The sequence below is a fragment of the Pantherophis guttatus genome, chromosome 6 (genome assembly GCF_059756535.1).
Source record: "Pantherophis guttatus breed Tessera chromosome 6, ASM5975653v1, whole genome shotgun sequence".
Taxonomy (NCBI): Eukaryota; Metazoa; Chordata; class Lepidosauria; order Squamata; family Colubridae; genus Pantherophis; species Pantherophis guttatus.
The window spans coordinates 67,419,511-67,439,295 of NC_142068.1; positions in this window are offsets into that span (position 1 = coordinate 67,419,511).

Below are 19,785 nucleotides of genomic sequence, written 5' to 3' on the forward strand. Positions count from 1 at the left end.
TTGGGTGGTCTAGGTGTGGGGAATTGTGGTGGGTGGGAGTGTGTTTGGGGATTGTTATGTGTGTTTGGACCTGGTCTTTGGGTTAAGTGAATTTCGTTGTATGGGTATACTGTGTATACACGTACAATGACAATAAAGTTATTATTATTATAATCTTCTATGGCTGCCATCTGCTCTCCTATGGCCATCTCTGAATTGTATCGCAAAGCCCCTGCAATGATGCTGCCTCCATCTCAATCAGTGTACTTTCATCATCAAGCCTCAAATAACTAATTGGCACATGAATAGCAGTGATCCAACTCCACATTTATTTATTTATTTATTTATTGAATTTCTATACCACCCTACTCCCGAAGGACTCAGGGCGGTGCACAGCCATGAAATAAAACACATAGATATACAAAATTTAAAATCGAATAAAATGAATTAAATAAATTTGGCTGAATTAATACCCAATTAAAATACCCATATTTTAAAATCCATTAAAAATTTAGAATTTACACTTAAAAGAATTTACATCTGTTGTGAGTCTCAGGTAACCACCTCATCCCCTTCTTGTCTGTGTCTAGGATGGACCACCCCACCTGTGGTACACCACTGGGTAGAAATGCCATAAAAATAAATGAACATATGAAGTCATTACATATCTACACATATAGATACGTATGTAGATTGAACCAATCCACCATTGTGGTCTGTAGTCCCCATTGCTTTAGTGGAGATTTGTAAAAAGATGCTTTTCAGTTTCCCAATGTAGAATTGAGAGAGAAAATACCTGGCCAAATCTTCTAGGTGGCTTCAATGCCTAAATGGGAAGGACAGGAACTCAGTCTCTCTGCTTTTATTCCAGCACCTTTAATCCCTACACCAAACTGGTCCACTACTTTACATTATACTATATTGCTGCTACATTACTAATCAACCACATGAGGATTTTTCTGAAACTCAACACAATGTCAACAGTCCGACTAGTGAACCCCCCAAAAGTAGGCACTCTCAAAAACTTTGTAAACCCAAAAACAAAACTTTATTGGATACACCATTTCAGTACTGAAGAATCAAAACCAACTCTGGTTTTCCTCCCACGCCATGCTTCTATAGTTTTCCTCCCACGCCAATAGCTTCTCCTTCTCCCCACTTCTAGTTGACCACATTGTATAATTATGAATTGTCCTTTGTTTTGAGAACAGTTCCCTTCTTTGTCAGACACCTGCATCTGTGACCTTGGTGGGTCCTTGGCTTTCCCGGTGTGTTTCTGGAGTGTCTGCATTCTTTCTCAGCCTTCCCTCCCACCCAGTTCTTTGGCAAGTTGAATAGCAATAAGACCCAAATGTTTCAAAAGCGGTTCAACCTTGACACACAATCTCAAAAGTTATGGGTTTGGAGAGACTATAAATGTCATTTCAGGTGGCCCTTTTAATCAACTCACTGTGATTATAGGATTTTAGTGGAATTTTTCCTCTTGAATTCCACCATACTGTGGAATGACACTTGGGCAGACTTGAAGATCCTTTTATCTATTTAGCCAATGGAAAGAGCTATCCAACCAGATCAAAGAAAAGCTCATGATCATTCTACCATTCTGCTTTTCCTCATCACATGGACTTCCTTTGTACAATACTGTGAAACTCAAGGTGAAAGGAAGATTCAGACAACTTTTGAAACCATACACAGACACCAAACATCCATTGATCACTAGCCAGTATAGATTTCAACAAAATAAGCAAGTTTTTTTTTAAAAGAAAGAAACCCTCGAAACTGCTAGCACAAAGCAGAGATTTCTGTAATAAGAAAAGAAGTGCTAGCTTAGTCAAACATTATACTCTAGAGACAAATGAAATGCGAATAGCTAATACTCTTTCCAAGTTAAGAAAATTAAAGTTCCCAAGCTAAGAGTTTTCTGCATGGTGTGTTCAGAGAAAAATAGCTTCTTATTTATATTATTTATTAACCATATTTTTATCTCACTTTCTGACCAAGCGCACTGTTTATTTCCCTGAGGGCATTTTATACCATTCCTTTTTGGGAATAACAAGAACATCTACCTTAGCAAGCAAATATAATGAAAAACAGAGCAGAAACTGCTACAGAATGAAAAAAGGGTTTTGTGTCTCTAATTTCTAATTGCTGCTGCTCAGCAAATGGAAAGGTAAAATTGGAGAAGCTCCCAATCAAGGCTTTTATGGTGTAATTGTCCCATCTCATCTGCATATTTTTGGTGATTACGCAGATTGTATTGGGCTTGGCTTGCTTTGTTTTTGTTTGCTTTTAATGGAAACTTTAGTTTTTGCCTTTCTTTGCTAGTTCATTGCTCAGAGTTTCCTGGGATAGAAGTATGGCCTTCTGGATTAAAAAATAAAACGGGAAGAAAACTTTGTCATCGGAGATGTTTTTTTGTGTTCTTACTAGTTAGTTTAGTTTTTTTTTTAATGAAAAACAAAACAGCTGATGGCAGCAACAGAGGGAGGGCCCTTTGAGGGCCCTGATTAATGTTTTTAGTAACTAGGAGTTTCTTTGATTAATGTTTATAGTTCTTGAAGTAACAAAGGAAGCTTTGAATGAGAATGTACAGTTTGATAAGAACTGGTTCAAACCTGCCAAGGATGCTGATTTAAACCTTAGTGAGTTGCAAACTTATTAGAATGGAAAAACCACACCTTCTGAATATTTAGATAAGGATTAACAAAACCATACTAAGAAATTATGGAATGTTATATGTTACATGTCAAAGCTACGTAGCATATACACTACAGCAGAGATGTGTCAAATGAATAGACTAGAATAACAGAGTTGGAAGGGACCTTGGAAGTCTTCTAGTCCAACCCACTACTTAGGCAGGAAACTCTATACCATTTCAGACAAATGGTTGTCCAATCTCTTCTTAAAAATTCCAGTGTTGGAGAATTCACAGCTTCTGCAGGCAAGTTGTTCCACTGATTAATTGTTGTCATTCTCAGGAAATTTCTCCTTAGTTCTAGGTTGGTTCTCTCCTTGATTAGTTTTCAGCCATTGCTTCTTGTCCTGCTTCAGGTGCTTTGGAGAATAGCTTGGACTCCCTCTTCTTTGTGGCAATCCCTGAGATATTGGAACACAGCTATCATGTCATCCTAGTCCTTCTTTTCATTAAACTAGACATACCCAATTCCAACAACTGTTCTTTATATGTTTTAGCCTCCAACTGCCTAATCATCTTTGTTGTTCTTCTCTGCACTCTTTTTAGAGTCTCAATATCTTTTTTACATCATGGTGACTAAAACTAGATGCAGTATTCCAAGTGTGGCCTTACCAAGGCATTATAAAGTGGATTAACACTTCACGTGAGCTTGATTCTATACCTCTGCTAAAAGCGATTTTAACCAATGAAAGAACTCACTCAAAAAGTTTGAGCTGTATGTAAAGTAATTTTCTACCTTTATGAACTGCTCCTCTTTTGGCTGAGTGGCCAGTGAGGTGCCCTTTCCACTTATGTACATAAATAAAGATCAGATTTTACTCTACTCTTCCAGTTTAGAGTCTATTTGGGCATATAGTGGGCTAAACAGACCACCAGAATTTACTGCTAACACATCTGTTCTTGAGGAGAAGGTAAAATAATAGAGTCACAATAACTTTGTTTTTATTATTTTCATGTATACCTTGTGTGTTGGATTTTGTGGGATTTTTTTTTTCATCCATAAAACATTTTTAGTGGCACTCATAGTTCCAACAGAAACATCCTCTTTCATGAAGTATTTTTGGCTTAGGCAATTTAGTTTTCAAAATATTCTTTAACAGCAAAGCACTGTTGGAAGCTGTTTTTTCCCCCTAAAGAACAGTCCCAGTATGGATGTATATGTTATTTTAAGCACTGACATGCCAAAGTTCTTATTTGAAACACATTAAACACACTTTATAAACTGATCTAAAAGATATAGCTATGAGAAACATGCAGTCACTCACTTGTTTCTGCTCTATCCATTGCCCACATGAAGTGGGTGAAAACTAGTGGAGGTTTTCTACCGGTTCGGGCAAGCCAGTAGCGACGATGAGCTGAGAGCGAATCGGTTCTCTCTGACGGTTATGTTGGCCCTCCCTCTCACCCCTCTGTTACACATACCTTATATTTGATCGTTTTTAGCCCAGCTGAAAGGCGTGGCAGAGCGAATTGCCGCATCTCAGCTGTTCTGTAAAACACTGCGCTTGCACGGAGTGCAAGTTTGGCGTGTGTGTGAGCAAAGCGCGTGCATGATGTGAACTGGTGGTAACACTGGTAGAAACCCACCACTGGTGAAAACGTAGCCCAAATTGGGTGACTTGTTTGAATGGGAAGCTGGGAATGAAGGAAGAAGCATAGAGAAGCATTGGCCATCCATGGTTGACATGAAGGAGAGAGATAAGGGGAAATCCAGGGGTGAAATCCAGCAGGTTCTGGCAGGTTCTGGAGAACCGGTAGCAGAAATTTTGAGTAGTTCAGAGAACCGGCAAATATCACCTCTGGCTGGTCCCAGAGTGGGGTGGGAATGGAGATTTTGCAGTATCCTTCCCCTGGCACGCCCACCAAACCATGCCCACCAAGCCACACCATGCCCACCACATCACACCAAAAGAACTGGTAGTAAAAAAAATTGGATTTCACCACTGGGGAAATCCAATGCTCCTTTTTAAAGCATTACTCTATAGTATAGCTATTTTTCTATCAAGATAAAAAAGTGACCACATCTAAATTACTATTCCTGCTCCATCACAAAGTGTCATGGCTAGCATTACTAGTATATTATAAAGATACAGTTAGAAAAGAATATTTGTAACTGAGGATTGAATTGGGGGGTCCTTAGCGTTCTCTGAGCTTGGTGGTTTTCTTGCAGATGTTTCACTACCAAACTAGGTAACATCATCAATGCTAGAAGGAAGTAGGGTTTGCTGTTATTTTTTTTACTACAGGTAGTCCTTGACCTGCAACCATAATTTTGTTGGGGCATTCACAGCTTCGGAAGGCAAGTTGTTCCACTGATTAATTGTTCTTACTGTCAGGAAATTTCTCCTTAGTTCTAAAGTTGCTTCTCTTGATTAATTTCCACCCATTATTCTTGTCCTACCCTTAGATGCTTTGGAGAATAGCTTGACTGCCTCTTCTTTATGGCAACCCCTGAGATATTGGAACACTGCTATCATGTCACCCCTAGTCCTTCTTTTCATTAAACTGGACATACCCAATTCCAGCAACTGTTCTTTATATGTTTTAGCCTCCAGTCCCCTAATCATCTTGCTTGTACTTCTCTGCACTCTTTCTAGAGTCTCAACATCTTTTTTACATTGTGACTACCAAAACTGGATGCAGCATTCCAAGTGTGGTTTTTAACCAAAGCATTATAAAACGTTATTTTATAACACATGGTCTTGATTCTATCCCTCTGTTAATGCAGCCTAGGAGTGAGTTGGCTTTTTTTGGCAGCTGCAGCACATTGCTGGCTCATATTTAAGTGATTGTCCACTAGGAATCCAAGGTCCTTCTCACAGTTACTACTATTGAGCCAGGTCCATTTGCTCTTCCCCCTTGATGTGACACACTTAAAAATCTACTTGGCAGAAAATGAGGGATGGAGAGGAAAAAAAATCTCAGAGAGAAAAGGATTTGCAAAAGAACAGGAGATTTAACACATAATATCGAGAGCACATGAAGTAAGATAAGACTTTAACAGGAGTCATAGCCTGGATCTATTTAATGCTGTATCTTGGTTTCCACGTTGAATATTCTTCCATTCTCGATATCCCGAAATTATTATATAGATTGCCTAAAATATACAGTCTTGGGATTTTCAATGCTGCTTGGGAAAGTGACAAAGTTGTAATTTTGTTCAGCAGCAGAACTAGCAAAATTGTCAACCACTTAACACATGACTCAAAATAGATATTGGGCTAAACTTTGTGGATTACATGGAATGAGGAAAACATAACGATTTTGAGGACAAAAACCTGCCAAAGTATATTGCACAACTTTTTTTTAAAAAAAAAAGGCTTGTGTTTAATACTATTTCCAATAAAATATTCAGAGTTCTTTAAAATGATTAACCTACCAGTGTGATGCTTTACCACCAAGTATTCAGAACACATAACATAACAATAGTAATTGGGTACATGAGACTCAAAATCTTTGGTATTATACAGCAGAGGCAAAACAGATAGTTTGGGGACATCTAAAGATTAACCTAGAAAGTTATCCTCTACTAAATCAGCTCATTAGTTTATCTAGCCCAGTATTGTCATTACTGAATGGCAGAGACACTATTACATTTCAAGCAATTCCCTCAGTTCCACAGGGAGATGTTGGCAACTGAATCTGGGAGCTAAGGATATGATCTTCCCAAAGTCATCAGATTTCATGAGCTACGGTTCACTGCATTAGACACAAAGATAGAAACTTTTTCAGTTTTGGGTCTCGTCTACAAAGTATGACTTACCAATAGGAACTTCTTGCTTTCACATTGATCTACTGACCAACCCTGTCAGATGGAAAATTCATCACTGGGGATTATTGGGACATCCTGAGTTACAGGCAAGCAAATAGTACCCCCATTAACACCTATTTTTGTTCAGTGGGTTCTTTTTTTTTCTTAAGCTTTGTAGGTTATTGTACTGTGCTCAAATGTAATTTGTAAGAAATAAGGTAGAGAATTTTTTGAATTTTGATACATTTAGTCCTCAACTTATGATAGTTCATTTAGTCACTGTTTGAAGTTACAACAGCATTGAAAAAAGTGCCATGACCATTTTTCACACTTATGGCCATTGCAGCATAGAGTGGTGCAGTGGCCTAGAGATGGAGCTCTCACCTCACAATCAGGAGGCTGTGAGTTTGATCCTATGTAGAGGCAGATATTTCCCTCTCTGGGCACGATGAGAATATAGCTGCTGAACAAAACTCTGCATTGGCAACAGGAAGGGCATCTGGCCAGTAAATACTCAGCTCCATTCAGTTGCCCAGACTCCACCCCGCAAAGGATTATGTGGTCATTAAAAGAAGATGATGGTGACTGTTGCAGCATCCCTATGGTAATGTACATTTGGATGCTTCACAACTCTTTCATATTTATGACAAGTGCAATGTCCCAGGGTCATGTGATCCCCTTTTGCAACCTTCTGACAAGCAAAGTCAATGGGGAAGCCGGACTCACTTAACAACCAAGCTACTATCTTAACAGTTGCAGTGAGTCGCTTAATAAATGTGGCAAGAAAAGTTGTAAAATGGGCAAAACTCACTTAACATTTTTCTCACTTAGCAACATAAATTTTGGGTTCAATTGTGGCCATAGGTTGAGGATTACCGATGTCTCTTTCAGGAGACCATTGGCTTTGAAAATGGATTTTCTCAAATGTTATCTGGTTGCCACTGAATAGAGATCTATGAGAGAAAAAAATGTAGTACTGTAGTTTTAATTTGTCAAAGATAATCTCCTCTTCTAAAGCCCACTCTTTGTGATGGCAGTTTTGCATTGAAACAAGCATTCAGTCATCCATCCATCCTAACTCAGGTCAGGATTATTTATTAAGGTATTTGACTGAACCACACTCGAAAGGATGGGCGGGAAGGTGCTCCTTAAGACACAACGCCTTATAGACAATTATCATGGATTTCAGATAGTCACACCACACAAATGAAATACCAGCTTAGTCAAATGCCAGATTAAAAACACTGACATTTAACACATCATGTCTGTATGACTTCTGCCTATTTCATTACCCAATTGGCATATAAAAGCTGAGTATAAATAACACATTTTTGCATCTTTCAATTCCCAAGCTGCACACTTGACTGGCGCCATCTTTTATCAAAACCCAATTCAAACTCTTTGGAGGGAAACTCCTGAAGATACCTTATCTGGATTTTGGATAGAAGCTGTCAACTGCAAACACCAGGCATTTCCAATCCACCTATCCAGAGATGTGGGGAGGAGGGGGAAAAGGTGAGTTTTAACAGCAGTGTGCCTCAGGAATATAAATAAATCATCTTGCTTGTTAATGGGCTTTTTTTCCTACCTCAGTGTCATGAAATATTACTGATACATACAATCTTCAGACCTTGTACTATCGAGTGATGTGTGTCAAGAACAATGTAAATTGTTCATGATTATCTTATAAGAGCTCAGTCCACAGCAGAAAGGAAAGAGAGAAAAAGAAAGGATAAAAACATCACATTTCTCCCCAAAACCATTATTTGCAATGTTATTTTTTTTCCATATTAATATTCAACTTAAAGATTTAATGCTGAATGATTCTTAATTACAATATGAGATAGCTCATTTTGGCATGTGATATGTGACAGCGCTTGACAGAGTTGAAAAAGAAAAGGGTTTATTGTTTGATGGTTTATTGTGGTTGACAAGCAGTTCCTATTCTATATTTGATTGTATTTGACTGCTGGCGTATTACCATTTGCTAGCATTTGACAGCTGATATGCGATGCTATTTAGTAATTAGGAATACATTACAAATTAAATGCATTCATGATTTGATAGGGCTGTACATGCTTCAAAAAATATCTGGAAGAAGTGTTTTGATCTTTCCATGAGGACAGGACCTTTCTGTTATGTTTTAATGCAGAGTCTTTTTCAGATTTTCATGCTAGCCAAAAACCACCATTTTTTCCAGTCTTGCCCAAAAAGACTGAAAAAAAATTAAGCTGCTTGAATGAATGAAGGTATTTTGCTCACACAAAGACTAAACCACTTTTAAATCATTTTCAAAGCATGCCCAGGTTTATCATTTGATATTTAACACTATTTACAATCAATTGTACATAATATTTCAGCCTTGATATTAAATCATATGAGAGGTCTAATATTTATATTTTTGAACTAAAATTCATGTAAATATTGTCTCAGCTTCTCTTCTGATTCTTTTTGTTTTTTTCTGTTTTGCATAGCGTGAGCTTGTTGGTAAGAAGTATTCTACAGTATTTCTTTGTTATATCTTATATGATACCATTACTATACTTACTAATCATACAAATATATAGTGGTCAAATGCCTGGAATATTGAGAGAAATAGGAATATACAGTATGTGTTAGTTAAATCTCTAGCACCACCTTCAAGCTGTCAATGATAGACAGACAGACAGACAGACAGATAGCATGAGAGAGAGAGAAGGAGGGAGAAAGGGAGAGAGGGCGGAGATATGCTATTACCAAACTTTCCTCAGTAGAGAGTTATTGAAAAAGTACATTGGAAATTAAACTAAGAAATTGCACAGCACAACCTAGACCTTTGTGAACACACAGCTTCTGCTGTATTGATAAAACTAAATTCTAAATTCAGAGGACACATTGGGAAAGTAAGCACCTGTTCTTTAATGTGCATATATAACTTGGACACACGGCTATATTTGAACCTTGTTGTTGTTAGTCGTGAAGTCATGTCCGACCCATCACGACCCATCATGACCCATGGATAATATTCCTCCAGGCCTTCTTGTCCTCTACCACCCCCCTAGAGTCCATTTAAGCTCATGCCGGCTGCTTCAGTGACTCCATCCAGCCACCTCATTCTCTGTCGTCCCCTTCTTTTGCCCTCAATTGTTCCCAACATTAGGCTCTTCTTCAGTGAGTCCTTCCTTCTCATTAGGTGGCCAAAGTATTTGAGTTTCATCTTCAGGATCTGGCCTTCTAAAGAGCAGTCAGGGTTGATCTCCTCTAGGACTGACCGGTTTGATCGCCTTGCAGTCCAAGGGACTCGCGGGAGTCTTCTCCAGCACTATAGTTCAAAGGCCTCGATTCTTTGGTGCTCAGTCTTTCTTATGGTCCAACTTTCGCAGCCATACATTGCAACTGGGAAAACCATAGCTTTGACTATAAGCACTTTTGTTGGCAGGTTGATGTCACTGCTTTTTAGTATGCTGTCTAGATTTGCCATAGCTTTTTTCCCCAGGAGCAAGCGTCTTTTAATTTCTTGGCTGTAGTCCCCATCTGCGGTGATCTTGGATCCCAGGAAAATAAAATCTGTCACTACCTCCATTTCTTCCCCATCTGTTTGCCAGGAATAGAGAGGGCCGGATGTCATGATCTTAGCTTTCTTAATGTTGAGGATCAAGCCAACTTTTGCACTCTCCTCTTTTTTTTTTTTTTAGCTTTACTTTTGAGCCTTACTCATGTTTTAATTTTTAGGGTTTGCTTACTGTAGCTCATCTTTATTTTTATTATATAAGTTGTTCTGAAATAGAAGAATTTGTGGTTCAAAGCTATCTCTGAAAGCTAGGAATAATATCCTTTTTTTTCATCATTTGGAAAAGCCCATAGATAGGTTTTTTGAGCCATTCCCATTCAATTCTCTTATGCAAAGGAAAGCCACAGCCTCCCAGTAGAACAGATGGACGTTTCTCCAACTTTTCCCTTAAGACAGATCATAGCATAGTATTGTTAGGATATTAAGACTTTTTCATCCTATTCCAACATAACCTTTCCCATGGCTTTAGTCAGATACTATACAGATTTCTAATCATCATCTTTTAATCCCTTGCAGGGTGGAGTCTGGGTAACTGAATGGAGCTGAGTGTTTACTGGCTGGATGCCCTTCCTGTCAACAATGCGGAGTTGTTGTTTTTCCAGCAGATATATTCTCATTGGGCCAGAGAGAGAAATATCTTCCTCTACCTAGGAGTGAACTCACAGTCTCCTGACTGATAGGTGAGAGCTCCACCTCTAGGCCACTGCACCACTCTTCTGTACTGTACGTATTTCTAATGTTTGGTAAAAAATCAAGTGACATTACGCTAGAAAGCGCATTGAACCAAGCCCAATAAAAATCGCTTCAAGGGTTCCATTTAACTAAACTCAATATACTTGTTTAAAAATGTTTTTTGACTTCCGGTGGCATGGAGATCTAAGCGGCTGCCTGTTTGATCCTCTCCTCTCCCTCTGGTGAGAAATCTTAGGTTGTAAATTGAGTTTTGATAATGGGACTCATGAGTATTCATTTCTTTTGAAAAATTCTGCTTTGAAACTCAGTGATAAATCACTATTGAAAAGCTTGGGTGGACATTCGGCTTGTGACTTTAAACCATGTACTGTTTTAAGGATTGTTCCTGATTGAACTTGGTTTCCCCAATTTACAACAGTGGAGATATCTTCAGCTAAAGCATGTTCTAATGAATCAATATTGACCAGATGCTTTGCTGCCTCAAAGGCACTTGAGTTGTTTTCTTACTTGATAGAAACTATGCTAGAGAGAAAATCTCTCATCAAAAGTTCAGGAATATTTTTAGAATGGACATTTCTGGGATATTTCAGATATGGACTAAAGAACTAGAATTTCCAATAAAGCCAATGGCCTCATGTCCTTAAAAATGTTAAAATGGGATCTACAAATTTAAAATTAAGGTTATCCATCAAAAATATATATTTAGGGTACTGGTCTCTCCAATGATTGTATATGAAAGGATGGACATCAGATTTTGTGTGTTGGAGGTATTAGAAAATGGATGGTTCCCTGATTCATATGATATGGAGATTTTATTTTGCATGTGATCATTTAGCAGCTTTTGGGAATAGTGTATCAATGTATATGAACAGATTTATTGGAAAATCCAACTGATGTTGTGGTGAGATCAGACATGAGGAGTGGGTCTCCGCACTCCCACGCTGAGTTCTCCCCATTGGAGGGCTCAGAAAGGCGCTGTAGGGTGGTGAAGAAAAGAGGGGTACCCTGCAGGTTGTGGAAAGCCACAACTCTTCCGCTTCTTCCCTCTTATCCACGACGAGGAGAAGAGGCAGCCATCATGGCTGCCATGAATCTGGGACAGCCGAGGTAACAAAGAAAGTGCAGGAGCGATGTAGATGGACAGTGACTGGAGCTGGGTGAGAAGATTCCTTTTTTATTTAGACCCTAACTTTAAAAGAAAAAAAAAGAGAAAATCCAGGAAAAGAGACTCTTAGAACTATTTGTTAAAGCGGCGAACAATTATACAGAGAAAAATCCTAGACCCAAAAGAAAGGATTTAATATCTTTAAATGTTAAAGATATTGGTGAAATGTTTACATACAAAAGGTTTGGAATTTGACTATTTATCAAGAATTCTGTTTAAATCGAACAAGGGGAGTAGCAAAACGAATTATATTAATGAATTGGAACAGTGATATTATTCCAGATATCAAGGAACAGTTGTCAGAAATATGTGATTTTGGAAAAGGTAATATTCTCTACAAATTAAAAGATGCAGCAATATTTGTTAACAGTAGCAGAGATTCTGTGACTTTTACAACAATATCTTGCATTGTTCATATTATACAGTGGTAGTAAATTCATTGGTAAACCAGTGACTATTAATAATTCTTTTTAGTTTGCATTTTTATTTTGAACTTCTGTTTTTGTTCAACTTCTTTTCTTTAAGATTAGTCACTGCTTTGTTAAAAAAATAATACAGAATATATTTTAAAACATGTAAGATTTATATCAGGATCATTTGGGTATATGCCCGTCTTCTTTTACTTCTCATTTGCTAGATATATATGGACTATGCAAAACCCAGACCAAGCCTAAAGGTTAGCATTGGCAATTGCTTGCACACTATTTTGATCTGGATCTGTAGGTGTCCACAACCACCTTTCTTCACTAACTGTGTGAATGTTGGTATGATTTCTGTTGTTTTAAAAAAGCCCCTGGTTAGCAAAGGTTCATACTATCCTCTGGAATGCTAAAAATAAAAAGGTGTTTTGTCTTTGACTTTTTGAAAAAAAAAGAAGGTAGGAATACTTTTGTCATCAGCACTTTTTGCTACTATTGTGATTATCCTAAACTATAAAATCTTATTCCTGTTGTTTTTCCCAATCTACCTAGGTACAAAAGAACAATGCATAGTGCAAGATAAGACATTATTGAAAAACACTGGCTGATTGTCTTGATGTATTTAAAAGCAGGCAACTTAATTTGGCACACAGTTTGCTGAAATATTATTTCTGCCATCTTCCCATAAAATTAAATTTCTTCCGAAAGGCTTTTGTATTATGCCGTTTTGAAAAATGGATGGCCTTTAAATTTTGAACCCTGTAGCTTTAAGAAGCGTGTTTAAGTCAAAGCCACAGGATTGAAGAAGCGGAAATTGTCAGTCATTGGTCTCATTCGAGATAGTGATGAGTTTGCATCATGGTGGGCTGCTGGGGGTTTGCAGGGGTTCGGGAGAACCGTCCTCTAGCTAAGATTCTGTGCAGTTCAGAGAACCCCCAAATCCCACTCCTGGCTGGCCCTGACCTCCCCTCCCAGCCCCTCCCAGGTGTCCCCACACAGCCCATTTTGGATGCAGGTAAGTGTAGGGCAACATGCAGGCTTGGGGAGGGCAAAAAATGGGCCTACTGGAAGTTTGGGAAGGCTGGAAACAGACTCGTTTCCGGCCTCCAGAGGGCCCCTGAAGCCTGGGGAAGCTGTTTTCGCCCTCCTGGAGGCTCAAGTAAAGCCTCTGGAGCCAGGGGAGGGCAAAAATGCCCTGTGCCATGGTGCAGGAGGATGACTAGGCCACGCCCGCCATGGCCATGCCCACCCATCAACTGGGCAGGGAACCCCTTGCTAAAATTTTTGAAGCCCACTCTTGATCTGCATATAGATGGGAGGTTGAACAACTGGCCCTGTAGTGCATCTGGAACAATCTGGAGCTGAACATGCTTAAAACTGTAGAGATCAGAGTGGATTTTAGAAGGACCCCCTCTGTTCTACCACCTCTTACTATGTTTAACAGCACAGTATCAGCAGTAGAATCCTTCAAGTTTTGGGGTTCTATAATCTCCCAGGGTTTGAAATGGACACTTAACATTAGAACAGTCATTAAAAAGGCACGACAAAGAATGCTCCTCCTGCATCAACTCAGGGAGTTCGCCCTCCCCCAGGAGCTGTTGATATGGTTCTAAAGAGGAATTATTGACTTTGTCCTTTTATAACTATCTGCTTTAGTACAGCAACCAAACAGGACAGATACAAACATGGTTAGGATTGCAGAAAAAAACAATTGCAATCAGCCTGCCTTCTACAGAAGACCTGTATATTATGTAGGCCAGAAGGAAGTCTGAGCAAATATCTACAGACCCTTCACATCCTGGATATAAACTGTTTCAACTTCTCCCCTTGGGATACCGCTGTGGGGCATTGCATACCAAAGCAATTGGACCCCAGAACAGTTTTTTCCTCTCCTGCCATCACTCTGCTGAACATCTAATTCTGTCTTATGTTTAAGTATATTTAACCATGTCATATGGCTTTATTATTATTATCCTTATCTTCTTTACTACCAGCTCTTATTGGTAACATTATTACAATTATTATTACTTTGTTGCTTTGCATATACACTGAGAGCTTTTGCACCAGAAACAAATTCTTTGTGTGTCTCTTCTCTTCTCTTCTCTTCTCTTCTCTTCTCTTCTCTTCTCTTCTCTTCTCTTCTCTTCTCTTCTCTTCTCTTCTCCTCTCCTCTCCTCTCCTCTCCTCTCCTCTCCTCTCCTCTCCTCTCCTCTCCTCTCCTCCTCCCCTCCCCTCCCCTCCCCTCCCCTCCCCTCCCCTCCCCCTCCCCTCCCCTCCCCTCCCCTCCACTCCACTCCACTCCACTCCACTCCACTCCACTTCATTCCATTCCATTCCATTCCATTCCATTGAATCCATCTAGGTAAGCTTTCAGAAAGACCATAATGGATGGCTTGTAAAAATACAGATCAGGACTTGATTCCTAAGTCTTTCAAGAATCCTAAATAATATCTAAAGAATATTTTCAAAAGTCATGGATAATGCTTAAAAACTTGGATGTGCTGGGCTATCTTATTTGCCCATTGAACGATGATCAATTAGAATGGAACAGGAACTACTCAGTGGCTCAGAATTACAAAACAGAGTCACCAAGGTTGTATGCTCTTGCTTTATCTAATTTATATGCAGAATATAAACATGAAAAATGCTGGACCGAAGAAATAGAAATTGGAATTAAAATTACTTGGAGAGATATCATCAGCCTCAGATTTGTTGGTGATACTTTGGTGGATGGAAGATTTAAGAAATCTCTCATTGAATGTGAAAGAGGTGCAAATGCTTTTCTGCTGTTCAATATTACAGAAACAATTACTTCAGTAGACAATGCCAATCTAGTACAAACAGGTGAAGAAGAAGTTGAAGGAATAACAGACAGTTATTTTAGGCTCAGAAATTCACACAGATGACAGTGAGCATGTTATAAAGAAAGATCTTCTTTTGGGAGAAAGATTATTAGAGATCTAGACAAAAAGTACAGAGATACCTCATTGATAATAAAGTACTTACTGTTAAAACCATGATTTTTCTACTTGTAACACATGGCTGTGTAAGTTGAATTATCAGAAAGGCTGAATGAAGAAAATCAGATCCCTTTGAATTGTAGTATTGGAGAAAAATATTAAGAAGAACACATAATTCAGTGTTAGATAATGTAAAACTGTACTATTCACTGGAAGCAATAATAACGACACTAAAGCTTAAATGCTTTGGATATTTCATGCAAAAGTAAGTTCACTGGATTAGCAGTACAAGAAAGAGGCTGATAGTCAGTAAGATGGCTTGGTAATCATTGATGACAGAAGTGCAAGTGTGAAAATACTGAAGGAAGCCATTGCATGTATAACCATCCTAATGTCCCTTTGGTCATGAAGAATTGGAAGTGTTTTGACCCAGCTCCCCAAACACGACAAACTCTCTGTAGTTGAAGCAATGATTCCTTTATTAGGAGCCCCAGCAACCCCGGCAAAAAGTTTTTCTTTCACAGCAGGCTAACAAGTCTGTCCGGCAGGGAGATGAATAGTTGTCTGCCACATCTATTCATCTCTGTCTCCTGCCTTTTATCCCCAGAGCTAGGGTGGAGCTTTGCTAGCAGTGGTGGCTCTTCCATCCCAAAGACCAGCCCATAGATTTACACTGTTCTCCTCTCCTCTGCCTTCTGTGCATCCGTGCATCAGGCACTGGGTCCAGCCATTGCTCCTCTTCCTCATCAGCCACCTCCAGACCTGGAGGTGTTGACTCTCCAACTGAGGGCTGATGGACAGCCCAGACTCTGCCTCTGTCTCTATGTCTCTGCCAGCTCCATTCCCTCTTCCCCCTCAGACCTGTCAGGTTGCCTTGATGCTGACCTGGACTCCCACGCCGCCTCCTCATCTGATTCAGCTGCTGGAGGGGATGGTGGCTGACAGGCCACAACAGGAAGCAACTGAATCACTGTGTAACAATTTTTAAAGTAGGGGATTTCAAAGAAGAATTCTCAGAGGAATCTATAATGAGTCTTCCTATAAATAGGTGAGGCAGAATTCAGACCAAGGAATGGACCATATTAAGATATAGTAGTCAGAAATTAGGAGGTGATAAGTTGCCTGGGAAAGCCAAGGGAAATCATCAAAACCATAAAAAAGCAAAAGTTAGAATATTTTGGACATGTGATGCGACACCCAGAAAAATACGACATACTTAATCCTCCAAGGAAAGATTGAAGGCAAATGAGGTCCAGGCAGAAGAAGAACATCATGGATTCAAAATCTAAGGGACTGGTTTGGACAAAACTCAACTTGATATGGCACAAGAAGAAGTCGGAATTGATTTTTCTACATGGGTATTGGGTGAAATTCAGCCAGTTCTATCCAGATCGTGCGATACGGTAGGGCCGAATGTGTGAAGCCCTGCCTACCCGCCCGGATGTCATGATGTCCCTTTTTGCGACGATTTTCAGCCTCTGTGAATGTGCAGAAGGCTTTGCACATGTGTGGACAACAGCATGTGCTAGCGAAGCGAGTGCACAAGGCATGTGCACATTTGCGAACCAGTAGGGAAGGTAAGTGAATTTTATCCCTGATGGGTATCTGTACTTACCAACTATGCAGGAAGTCTTACTTTATTATTTCATTCTTAATCTATTGGCAGGTGTCAGCTGTCTGCAGTCTGGGGAAGTCTGGGAGTTGAAGTCCACATATCTTAAAGTTCCCAAGTTTAAAAACACTCCTCTAATTGGAAACTTATATCCATGCCTTCCTCACCTCTTGCCCCTTCTCTGGTTTTTCATTTTCTTACCTTTACCTACTCACAATTTCCTACAACAACTACAAAACATGATGATCTATATTTTCCAGACTGGAAAGATATCGGACATCTGGCTAGAGGGGATTGTAGCATTAATACTTAAAGAAGGTCAAGATTTCACCTCACCAAAAAATTACGGCCCGATAACATTACTGAATAATGATTTTAAGTTGTTTACGATGGTTTCAGCTGAGAGAATGAAGATGATTTTACAGGACTTTATTCATGAAGTATGGGTGTTTATCTAAGACAGTGGAGGGAGAATATTAGAAATGTATTGGATAGTTTGGAATACTTTGAATAACATAATGAAAACAAGCAATTTTTCTAGTTCCAGAAAAGATCTTTGACAATTTGAACTGGATTTTATCGTTTAAATTTTTGAAGAATGTAGTCTTTGGTGAGAATTTTATCACATGGGTAAAATAGATTTATACTTCACAAAAGACATAGAAAATTGTGAATGGGGAATTAACAGAACCTTGTGAGATACAGAAAGGGACTATATAAGGATGGCCCTTGTCACCATTGCTATTTATTTTTGCTTTGGAAGTATTGAATAGAAATATAAGACAGGATCAGAGAATTGCTGTGTGAAGATTAAAAGAGAAGCTTATAAGTTACAGGCATTTGCTGATAACCTGGGGATAATTTTGGAAGATCCTCTGGAAGGAATAGAACTATTCCGAATGTACATTGAGTTATTAACCATCTTTAAAATTAATATACAAAAAAGGAAGAAGTTGAGAAAAAATAACATTGAAAATTATATAAATGGAATTGATGAAAAAAAACTAGTTTTAAATTTGAGAAAAAAAGTGAAATATTTGGGTATCACTATGATTAATATGAATGGTAGTTGCACCAAGATAATTATGTTTTAAGATATTAAGAAATTAAGACAGACATTTTAAAATGGGAAAAATTATGATTGTCGTTGTTGGGGACATTATAATTGTCGTTGTTGGGGAGAACGTCTGTGATAAAAATGAATATTTTGCCAAGGATTATGTTTTTGTTTCAAATACCTATTCGAATAAAAGAGAATATATGTAACTCTGGGTACCAACTGGCAGTCATGATGAAAATAAATATTATGGACTAGATTTGAAAATATGAGAACAAATGATATATTATTCCCCACAACAAGGAGAAGCAGAGATGGTTAAAATCATTCTTTTATCCAAATAAGAGACTACATTTAATTTTGTTTCTATTTTGAAAGTGCTTCCAGATTTTGTGTTTGCAATGAGAAAAAAAATATGAAACTTTGATTCTGTTTTGTAAACTGGACAGGCTTATTGTTATAGAAATGGCTTGTACATACTGTTCTGTAAAAGCAAAAAGTTGTGGTTGTAATGTTGTTACCTTCTACTGTGCGAAAGAGAGTCATAGGTTGGTGCCTTTATCGTTTCTTTTTCTCCCGTTACACTATACCCCACTATTCCCTTCCTCTCTACTTACTTTTATTTATTTGTATTTTATACTTTGATAAACTAATAAAAACAGTTAAATAATGATGAAAACTTCTTAATTTCATAAGACATGAATGGACTTAACTATACTTTAAATTGGGAAACTTTGAGCATCCTAGACCAAACTGGATCCCAAAATGCTAGGGAATAACGGGAAGTTTGACACTCAAACAAATCAGCCATCAACAGACACATAGAGAAGGAAGAACATTTAGCAATCAAACGAAACACCAACAAGCAGAAGTGGGTCTTGATGAGTAATAAAAGAATTTTAGAAAAGCAGGTTTTGAGGTTCCAATGACAAAGTTTTCTAAGGTCTGATAAAGTTCAAGTTAATATAGATTTTAAGAATCATTATTTTAGAAGTGCCATATTGAGAATATGGAACAGATATAAACTCAGACTATGCCCAAAAATGCCTTTATATATGGGTCTCAGCACAAGGAACGTTTGCAGGAAAGAAACAATATGATAAGAAAAATGGTCAACTTATTGAGAATTGTTAGAACGGGAACACATGAGATGAGTTGAATATGAGATAAAATCAAAAGAGCAATTGGCTGCAGAGGGATTTAGTTTTCAATGGTTTCTGTAGGCATAGTTAAGAGAAAAATGTAAGACAGATAATAGGACATTTGGAATTGAGCAGCAGAAGATAGAATTTGAAGCTGAACTATATGCAAATGATGAACTGCTAAATTGCTCAAACGTAGAAACTTTTGTTGAAATTTGAAACAGAAGAACAAGTGAAAGACTACGATAAAATGGACTAAGAACTTTGGACAAAATATATTGATGAAAATAGTGGGAAAACGTATGGTTCAGGGGGTTTAAATTTACATTATGTTCTAATCGAAAAGAAAATTTTAATAAGATAATATGCTATTGATATGTGACTCCAGAAAAAAAATGTCTAGAATGTAAAAGGCTATTTCAAATTTATGTTGGAAACATGGACAACATGAAAGGTCATTTTATCATGCCTGGTGGTCTTCTAAAAAAAGTCAGAAATTTCTGGGTTCAAACATACATCATGATAATGTCAAAATAACAACATTCAGTTGAAATCAGAACTTTTTTTGTGTGTGGCTAGGATTAATGGACAGCCAAATTAGAAAAGAGTCATGGAAGATTATCTTTATAGTATATATGACTACTGGTTTGAGACTATTAAAAAAGTAAAGGTTTCCCTGTCATATCTGACTCTAGGGCATGATATTCATTTCTGTTTCTTGGCCAAGGGAGCCAGTGTTGTCTAAAGACAATTTCCATATTC